Here is a 10,445-nt window from a genome sequence, read left to right as displayed (position 1 = left end):
ATAAAGTCTCCCTGAGCCTCCTCTTCTCCATACTGAACAATCCCTGTTCCCTCAGCCACTCCTCCTAAGACTTGTACTCCAGACTCCTCACTGCTTCATTGTCCTTCTCTGAACACACTCCACAGCCTCCATGTCCTTCTTGTAGTGAAGGACCCAAAACTGAACACAGTATTCAAGGTGTGACCTCACCAGTGCTGAGTACAGAGGGATGATCACTTTCCTGCTCCTGATGGCAACACTATCTCTGATACAAGCCAGGATACCATTGGCATTTTTTGCCACCTGGGAATGCTACTGGCTCATGTCCAGCTGAGTGTTGACCAATACCCCCAGGTCCATGTCTTCTACATAGTTTCCAGCCACTTTGCCCCAAGCCTGTATCATTGCCTGTGGCTGTTGTGGCCAAAGTGGAAGACTCATCACTTGACCTTGTTGAACTTCATCCCATTGGTCTCCGGCAGCAATCCAGCCTGTCCAGTCTCTTAACTGTTTGCACCTGAATCATGGCAGGTTGATTGGCTCTCCATCAGAGACTTCCAGTTCAGAAGGTCGAGTACCCTGAGGATAACCAGTCTGACTTTTAAAGATAGATGTAAAGAAGGCATTGAGAACCTCAGCCTTTTCCTTATCATTTGGTCACATTTCCTGCCACATCCAGTAAAGAATGGAGATTCTCCTTAGCCATCCTTTTACTGTTAACGTATTTGTAAAGGAGTTTTTAATACTCTTTTACCCTAATGGCCAAGTTGAGTTGAAGCTGGGCTTTTGCCTTTCTACTTTCCTCCCTGCACATCCTAACAACTTATTTGGACTCTCCCCAATTTGCCTGCTCCCTCTTCCACAGGAGGCAGGTTCTCTTCTTCTTCTGGAGCCTCAGGAAAAGCTCCCTGTTTATCCACAGCAATCTTGTATTTGCAGCACAGGTGTTTTAGGCTAAGGCCCCTGCTTTCATAGTTACAGTTTCCTGTCAGAATTCTTCTGTTGACATTAAATGTAGCCTTCAATTTTACAACTCTTCCGCCTTCCATTTTTAAACCTCTTGAGAAAAGGAGGAAACCTTATTGCTGTCTACAACTGCCTGAAAGGAGGTTGTAGTGAGGTGGGGGTTGGCCTCCTCTCAGATAACAATGATAGGATGAGAGGTGATGGCCTCAAGTTGCACCAGGGGAGGTTGAGGAACAATTAGGAAATATTAGGAACAATTTCTTCTTAGAAAGAGTGGTGAGACATTGGACCATGCTGCCCAGGGAGGTGCTTAAGAAACCTGCAGAAACCCCTGGAGGTGCTCAAGGAACTTTGAGTTAAGGCACTGAAGGATTCATGTCTAAGGGGCATTTTGGGGATGGGCTGATGGACTAGATGGTCTTTTCCAACATTAATGATTCTGATACTATGATTTTAAACAAACATTTTACCTGATTGCTAGGGATATTACAGAAATCTATCGGTCTTTTACTAAATTTGTTACTAAATCTTTTTCCTACATAGTACATTCCCATGCCTTTGATTTTTTTTGTGTGTGCAGTGTGCAGAGAGGCACTCAAGGACAGAAATGGGCCCTAGATGTTGGTTCTGGTTGAGGATTGGATCCAGATCCCTAGAGGCTGAGACTGTTGCTGTACTATTAAAAGGGACTTCTAAAGCTCTGCTGACCTAAGACACATATCTTCACAGTAATAAGCTTATAAATGAACATTTCCTGTAGATTGAGTTACAGAGAAGAACTGCATGTGCATTTCTACACATTTAAATTTAGACTTACCAGGAGGTGAGAGTATGCAGTAACCACTCTAGCAGGGCAGCTATTTCTTTATGGCTATCAAACCATAAAGTTCTTACTGAGAAAAGGCGTCAGTATTCCTACAGACAAAAAATCATGTGGAGATGTTGAAGAAGGTGAAGATTTACTGCAAACATATGCAGCTGAGCATTATCTTTGCTGGAAAACATAGATGTTGTTGAAGGAGAAATGGTTTGCTCATCTCGCAGGCTACAGTATTTTACACATTTTCCAGTATACTTCACAGCCGAAAACCACATATAAATCTCTTCAGAATATGGTAAACATAATTTCAACCAAATCTATTTAAGCCTGTAAAGAAGGCAAACCCTGAATGCTTCCCACTTGCTGCCTGTGAGAGTAGCTCCTCTGTGGCAGAAGGATGTGTTTGGCCAGGGAGTGATGAGGTCTGGAAGTAGGCTGACAGCTCTCCTCTGCCTCTGTAATGCTGAGCCCAAGTTTCAGCTTTATCACAGCTGGCTCCTTGTGAGAGCACCTGGTACTGTGAAGTGTTGGGAGAGCAAAAGAGCAATCCTTGCCTGCAATTAATAGTTTAACACTCAAAATGTCTGGAAAACAAACAAAATAGGACAAAAGAGTGCTCTGTGATTTACATAACTATGTCTCTGTCACCATGTGCATGCATCATAGGTGAAGGAGAGCCATTGAGTGGGACACAGGCTGCTTGCATAATGGGTTGGCATGGAAATGGGATTTTGTCCAAAGAAAGCACTGGCAATGAAAAATGCCATGAGAGAATTAAAATTACTGAAGAGTGGAGTGGGCACTGATTATTCAGGGCAGTCAGTGATGAACTGCTGCTACAAAGCTGCCCCTGATCTCTTGAAGGGCGCATGTGTCAGCAGAACCCCCAGAGATCCTAAATCCCAGCACCAGAAATTTCAGCATGTGTCCTAAGGCTCTTGAAGTAAGGAAATAAATTAATATATGTTGAGGCTGGAAGAGTCCAAATTGGGGATTTATAAATTATACCTGAGAAAGAGCAAAGAAGAAGGGCCCAACACTGTCCTCTGTTAGTAACACTATAAATTCTTACAAAATCTCTGGAAGCCAGTGAGTCTTGGTCCAGATTTGTGCAGGCTTGTTCTTATACGTACATTACTGTGTTTAACTGTTTAAGTAAATACTGCCCTAATTTAACTGACATACTGCACAGGAAAGGTATAATGAAAGCTATCCACTGCATTTTAGAAATGCAATTGCTATGCACAGAACAAGCCCTGACTGTCATTCCTTCTTGTGGGAAATGTGTTAAGCTCCAGGATTTTGACCAATACTTTTGCTCCATAGGGTATAATATTTTGCTGAAATGAATTATGTTGGCTAGGAAATATTGATTGATTCTCGCTGCATTTAAATGGCATTTTTGTTGAGCAAATTGGAAGCAGTACATTTTATTTTGCATTAAGAATCTGTAATGCTTTTAATTTATATTACCCAAAATGAGGCTTGACATAAAGTTGAGAAATCTGTATTTACAAAGAACATCAGCCTTTCTGTTGGACAGAACAGTCAGGAAGCAGCCATCCAGAACTTCTCAAACCATTACAGATTTCAGATATTGTCACTTTTGATCCAATAACAAATAACGAGACAACACCTATAAGCCCGTTGGAATAACAAACGTCTTTCTTTGCTGTGAATCAGAGAAGCATATTGCAAGCCACACACAGATAAAAGTGCCAGTGGTTCTGTAAGAAATAACCAGCTATTTATTCCTGGAGAGCTTCCTATGGAAGATGGGTTTTTTCCTGGTAAAATGTATGCTTTACAGAATTAAGATAATTGGAAGCTCTCATAGTCTGACCATAGCGCATGTGGGCTCAGACATCTCTCAGCAGAATTTGGTCAGGCCAGCTGTGTTGTGCATAGTTTTGATTTTAGGAACCCCACTTCACCATTTTGCACCTACAGGTAGAAGAGATCTTTATTTACATTGCAACTTTGGGCAACATATGTTCCATTTCAGTAACAAGACAAACAAGGTCTGCAAGCACTGCTGGCCATTATACACAAGGATGCTTGCAGTGCAATAGAAACTGCTGGGGACTGCTTCCCTGGTCTCACTCTGAGAGAGCTGCATGTGTGCTGTAGGATAAGTGGAATTATAAGAGTACCATTTATGCTACTTATTTTCATAAACAACAGAACATTTATCAGTGTAGCTCTGCATTCCCTCTTAAGGACAAGGGGTACATTTGGCTCAAAGAAATGCACAGTGCTTATTGCTTTTTCCTCTCAGCATTAGGTGATAACACCCCTGGCAGATTTTTTGCATTTCACTAATGCCACCTATTTTATTAAAACCCTTATGTAAAACCACATCAGTGGTTCTGAGGGAAAATAACATTCCCACCAATTTGGATATAGTCAAATCAAAACCATTTTCACAAATGACTGGCAGATTTTTGCATTCAGTTTACATAGTTGGGTACATTTGTTTTTAGTACTTCGTTGTTTTTAATGTGTAAATTTGTTTGGAGAGTGGGGAAGTTAAATAATTGTAAATATTTTCTGAGCAGTGTTTTAAATGAGGACTCAAAGACTACTCAGATTAAGTTGACATACATGCAACAATCATAGCAGCCTTTTTATTTTCTGTAGCCTCCAGCATACATCATATATATCATACAGTGGGTTTTTTTCCATCTCCAGGGATTTCTTAGTTTTTTGTAAGTTCCAACAGAGGAAAAGGAACATGGCTGTAATATCTGGGAGGAACCCTGATCCACCATCACAGCCTCAGTGTAGCCTGGACATTTTGTAGCCTGGACTATTTTGCTCTTATTGCAAAATATTCCCAAGACTGTTAAGTTTCTCAAGGGAGCCCAACCAATTGCAACGATGAAGTTGTCTTGGCCTTATCCTGTTTTTCCATCTTGCAGTGAATGTAACTTCATAAGGCTGAATCTAATTTATTTGCCACAATAAAATTATCACACATGCAAAAGCTGTCAGACCCCAGTTTTGAAATCCTCACTCAGATCTAATTAGGCAAAAGTCCTGGCTTTAATTAGAAAAAATACCTTACGCTCCCAACTCACATGCAGTTCGTCACACAGAACACAATTAAGTTCTGCAATGGAAATAAATTTCATCTTCCATCACAAATGAAAAACAACAGCGTGTGAGTGGCGATCTGCTGAAATGAAGAGCTCTTCAAATGTTTTGAGTTCTGAAGTTAAAAATATATATATTCTTAATATTAGATTTTATGTAAGAAGTAAAATTTCTAAACCGTTTAACTAGCAGCATATGCCTGGAAATTCTTGTGGTTATACACCATATTTCTGATGTTTGCCCTATACATCAGGTTTCCCCTTAATGTGACTGGAATGAGGCTTTCCCTGGCAGTACCCTTTGTGGTACACAGCAGTTTCACCAGGTTCACTTCCCAATTTTTCAGCTTTGTCACATTCATTCATAGAAAATATAATAGAAACCTAAAGTCTCAATTCTTCCTAATGTTTGCCCAGACACGGCAGGATTAATATGACAACAACAAAAAAAAAAAGATTTCATTGAAATTAATTGAATTACTCGTGTGAGTAAAAACTTGGCCTTCTGATTTGTATCCAAAGATGGTCTTAATATTTCAGCACTCTCATAATTTAATAAAAATGTCTATATGCTGAAGAGGAAAGGCTGAATACAAGAGATTCCTCTGCCAGACTGGTGAAAGCTTAGAGCAAGTGTACAGATTTAGGCTGAAGAAACACGCAGACACTTGTGCCATGCTTCAGCTCATCTGGTATGTGAAAGGAACCATAATTACAAACACAGGAATGTCTGACATGTACTTGCCCAAATAACACTATTGCATCTCTGCCAGAGCAAGCAGTAAATACATCATTGTGGAGTTACAGCACAGATAATATGAAAACAATTATCATGGCTATTTTGAGCGCTTCTGTGGGGCACTCGTGTTTGCTGGCCTGTGTGAACTCTTCGTCCCCGAATTATAGCCAACATGAACACCAAGAATTTGGGAGGTCAGCTTAAACTCAGGTATTGTCCCAGTTTTATGATGGTGAGGAGTGCTTAAAGGAAGAGAGGGAAGAACAAGGTTAGACAGAATAGTGAAGAGTGTTGATCAGAAATTTGTTGTAAATAAGGCTGTAAATCAGCTTCAGTTGACTGAAAAAAATGTGTTTTCAATAGTGCTAAGTTCTACCACAAAAAATCATTACAGCAATTACATTAATGTATAGATGTATAATGTATAATAATGTATACTTCTAATGTATAGAAGTCATGTTCATTGATTTGTGTGAGATCACCTGTGGGTTTTGTGAAGACTTATATGGAAATCCATTTTTTTCTCTTGAAGTGAATCACCATCAGCAACAAACAGCAGAAAATGCTGACAGATCTGCAAGATGATGGGGGGGGATGGAAGTTTCTTAAAATTTTCTCCCTTTTTGAAGACAGAAGGAAATATACAAAAGGTCTCAAATATAAAACTCAGAGAGACTTGATATTGATATTTCACACATAGATAAATTAACATTAAGAATATTCACCAGCTCAAATATAGATGAGAACACTACTGAATAACTGCAGCTGCTTCTCAAAATATATGGACATGTTCATATACATACACAGAACTGTACTTAATCACCACTACAGTAACCAGCTATAAAAGACTACTCAAGTATGTGAGGTAGGAGAGATGTGTTTCTCTTTTCACTAAATGGTAATATACTAATTTATAATCTACTCTATCCATTCTACAGATACTGGCTTCTGCAGTGTGCGAGATACTCAGGGAATGATTGAAAGATATGCACATCTGTGATTTGTACAGGCACTACGAGTCTTAAACTGTCTCCTTTATGAAACCTTTTAGGACTATTTACTGCTGCAACCAAACTCTGCAGTCAGTACCTCAGTCCACCTTTCAGTGCACAACTGTAAGAGTTTTCTACAGAACTGCACATTTGTGTGCTGTGTTATGAAACATAACACAGCCAGAATCACAGTGCAAGGAATCCTTTCCCAAATGCATTAATCTGAGCTCTGGGGCTGGTTGAGCTTGCCATTGGGCTGGAGCCACAGGCCTTCCAGCTATGCAGCATCATCTGTCCATGGGTAGCATAGGAATGAAGCCCCAGTGTACTCTCAGCTGTGCTGGGCTGGGGGCATGGCATGGTCACCCCCAGGCTGGGAGATGCTAGCCAGGAGCTCAGCCACTAGGAAACTGAAATCCATCCTGGAGATGGCAGAATGGGAGAAGGAAGCAGGCAAACTGAAAATGAGAATTTGCCTTCTAGAAATACATGTATGTGGACTGTGAAGTGTTATGTACAGGAGCACAGTGCTTTAAATCAGTATCAGATTCTCCACGTTTACTATTCACATTGTCCATGCACATGTGCAGTAGGTCTGATCTGTGTGTATTTAGCAGCAATATTTGGCATTTAGGGAGCAGAGCTCAGATAAACAAGGACATACAGCCTTTCTTATCCTTCCAAAGGACTTAACACTGTGCATGACTCAAATGGCACAAAATACACATGGAAAATCTAAATATGAAGTCACAGAATCATTAAGGTTGGAAAAGACCACTATGATCATCTAGTCTAATGATCAACCTGTTACCACTTTGTCCACTAAATAATGTTGAGCTGTGCTTCTCAAGGACCAGCTGCCTAACACTGGGGCAGTCATTCCAAGAAAGGAGTTTCTTAGAACATAGAAACTCAACACCATAATGGCACCTCTCTTACTTAAGAACACATCACTACCACAATAATTAAACACTCCCAGTGTTGGCAGTGACAGTTGACAACTCTGTTGAAACTAACCCTGATTACCTTTATGGCATAGACATGTCTGTTCACGCTGCAAATGGCTTTTCTGTTTTCTTCTCCTTTATTTGGCATAAAACCATTCTTTAGTATACTTTTTTAAGTTTGGGATAATTAGAGTATTGATCCAGAAACCTGAGCCATCGTGGTGTGGATTCAAGGCTGCAATGTGTGCAAACCCTTAATAGTTTACAAGCTTCATACACTCATTTCTTATTGAGGATGTGTATTGCATATTCACATTGAAAAATTCTGCTGGGGAGAATAACAGCAAGTGCTAGCAAATGCTTATATGTTTTATAAGGAGAGGAAGACTCCAATTTTGAGTTTTCTTATCTGCTGTAGTTCAGACTAACATTCTGCCTGACATATGGCACAGCACAAAAAGTTGAAAGTCAGGCTTCAAGGGGAATTATTGTACTCTGTTTTGAAACTGGGAATCACGTACGATGTCCTCCAGTATCCAGTAATTCAAGAAAGAAAGAGAAACCAGGAGACCGCACAGAGAATCCATCTAGTTTACAAGCAATATTTCCTGAAATCTATTTGTTTTCCTTTGCAAATCCACATACTACTCCAAAATCTACGCACTATCACAACACATGTTCAGTTATTGTTCTGTTACTGTTTTTTATCAGAGGACGGTCTTTCTACAAGTTATTGTTTTAACTCAGAATCAAATGACATCTAGATAAGAAACTGTTTCAGTTCATAAATTGTAAATACTGTGTGGTTCACTGTGTTTAAGAACCTGATATTAGGCAAAATAGTTTGAAACAATCTGGTACAGTGAGGATTAGTGGACTTCTATGGCTTACATGGCTAATCTGGGCTAAGAAAGAGGAGGATAACTGGTGCAAAAAGGAGCTGTTTCAAGGAAACATGAAACATCCTGACTAGTGTTCCACCGGCTGCTGGGTTTGCAAAGGAGATGCACTTCTGCCCTAAAGATCAGCTACTAGATTATGAACTCAGAACGAAATGTGATTTAGGCTCATAAAAAGTTTACCCACAAACAAATGTAATTTGGTTTTGAATTAGTGAACCTCAGGGGGAGAAACAATGCACAAGCTGAAACAGAAGATTAAATTTTGCCTTCATGACAGAGTTGTTTTCTTGTCAACTGGAAATTTAACAAAAGCTGTGGGGTTATGTAAAACAAAGTCTTCTACAAGTAATCTTACTCAAAACTATTCATTTTGTGCCTGGGGCATTGCCATCAAAGGGATATTTTGCATTAATTAAGTACTGTTGCAGATAACTACTGCAAACAACTCTTCTTTTTAAGACAATATTTATTCAATTTCTATTCATCTGACATCCAACAGTGTCCTTCCTTCTTGCACATGACTTTGTCTTAAGTACTATGACAGTACACAGTAAAATGGAACCAAGAAATCCAGGATGGGTTTTGGTTCTGAAAATGAATAATATCTAATGGAGGTACACTGGGATTACATGAAGAGGATGTCCATGAAAGTGCCAGCAAGGGTGGCCTGGGCTCTGAACTGATAAAGTAATTATGAATATCTCAAAATTTAGAGAAATTACTCTTTTCAACTGAAAACTTTATTTTCAAAAAGATGCTACTTCCTGAATGGACAGTTTTTGATGTTACAGAAACTTCCAACAGTTAACAAGGGCATAATGAGGAATAATTCTGGGCTTACAAAATCCAATCAGTTGAATAGTTTCAGCAACTGCAACTAAGCCAGCTTATCAAAAGAAGCCACATTTCTACATCCTGCTGTTCATATTGCAAACAGGTTGTAAAATATGTTGGTTTTGATGAGGCTTCAGTTAGTCTTGCTAATACAAAGCATGACATGCCTTCAGGATCTGGAGTCTACTGTTCTGTCTCATTAAGTATCATCTCCAGATGCATCTTATCGCTTCTCGGCCTTTTGGCTAAGATCAAGTGTAGTATCTGTTCTTATCAGTTTCATCACACATTTACTGGTGTAAATGACAAAGATCTCAAAGCAGACTTGGAACTTCATGTTTTCATTAAGTAGTGGCTGGCATGCAACAGAAAAACAGTCAGCATGGAGGAAAAAAGGTAAGTGGAGAATGGGAAAGGTGGAGTTGAGGTCTTTATATAGCAATGTTTTTTCCTATGCAATTCTCCTCTTGTCAAACAGAGTTGCCCCAAGAACATCAATTTAGCACACTAGAGCTTGTAATTAACTCTCTTGTGCCAAAAGTCACAGCTGAACTTTAACAACCTTGCACAAGGCTTGACCAAAACCTTACCTTCCCTACAACTCAGGTCATGCGGTACATCAGTGACATGTTTCAGCTCACAAAATCTCTGCTCCTACCAGTGCACCTGCTTGAGTAGGTCCAGTTTTTTCAGATCAAGTCTGAGATTCAGGATAGGGCCTATGCAGCAACAGAGATTCCAGCAGACGTTCTTCACAATTCCACACTTCTGCAGCTGTTTCTGTTTGCAAACCCCTTCTGAGAATGTCTCTTCTGCCTCAAGTGTTTAAATGTTCTTTGCCCATTATATCCTCTTCCAGGTCTACACTGTTGATTTGTTACCTACAGTTAGATATTTCTAAGTTTCTATGTCCTCTGCCCACATTTTCTGGTAATTAAGTAGAAGATGAATATACACAAAATGCAAGGAAGGAATTCAAGACCTCCACACAGGTGCTGTTGTCCTTGGCACCCAATTTCCTCAGGCATCCACACATAGTCATTCCTTTTGTTCAAAAGCCTAATTCAGAATAGCAGAACAGAAAGCTTGATAGTGAGATGACAGACTAGCCTACAAAATTCAGCAGCTTAAATGAACTTTCCACCTTTTCCTACTAAAGCATTCATAAGCA

At 39.7% G+C, this 10,445-nt stretch overlaps 1 pseudogene; it reads left to right on the top strand.

Moving 5' to 3' along the window:
- Positions 1 to 9,499: 9,499 nt before the first annotated feature.
- On the top strand, positions 9,500 to 9,611 carry LOC116653061 (annotated as a pseudogene).
- Positions 9,612 to 10,445: the final 834 nt, after the last annotated feature.

The sequence above is a fragment of the Coturnix japonica genome, chromosome 2 (assembly GCF_001577835.2).
Source record: "Coturnix japonica isolate 7356 chromosome 2, Coturnix japonica 2.1, whole genome shotgun sequence".
Taxonomy (NCBI): domain Eukaryota; kingdom Metazoa; phylum Chordata; class Aves; order Galliformes; family Phasianidae; genus Coturnix; species Coturnix japonica.
This window is presented reverse-complemented; position numbering and strand designations above follow the sequence as displayed.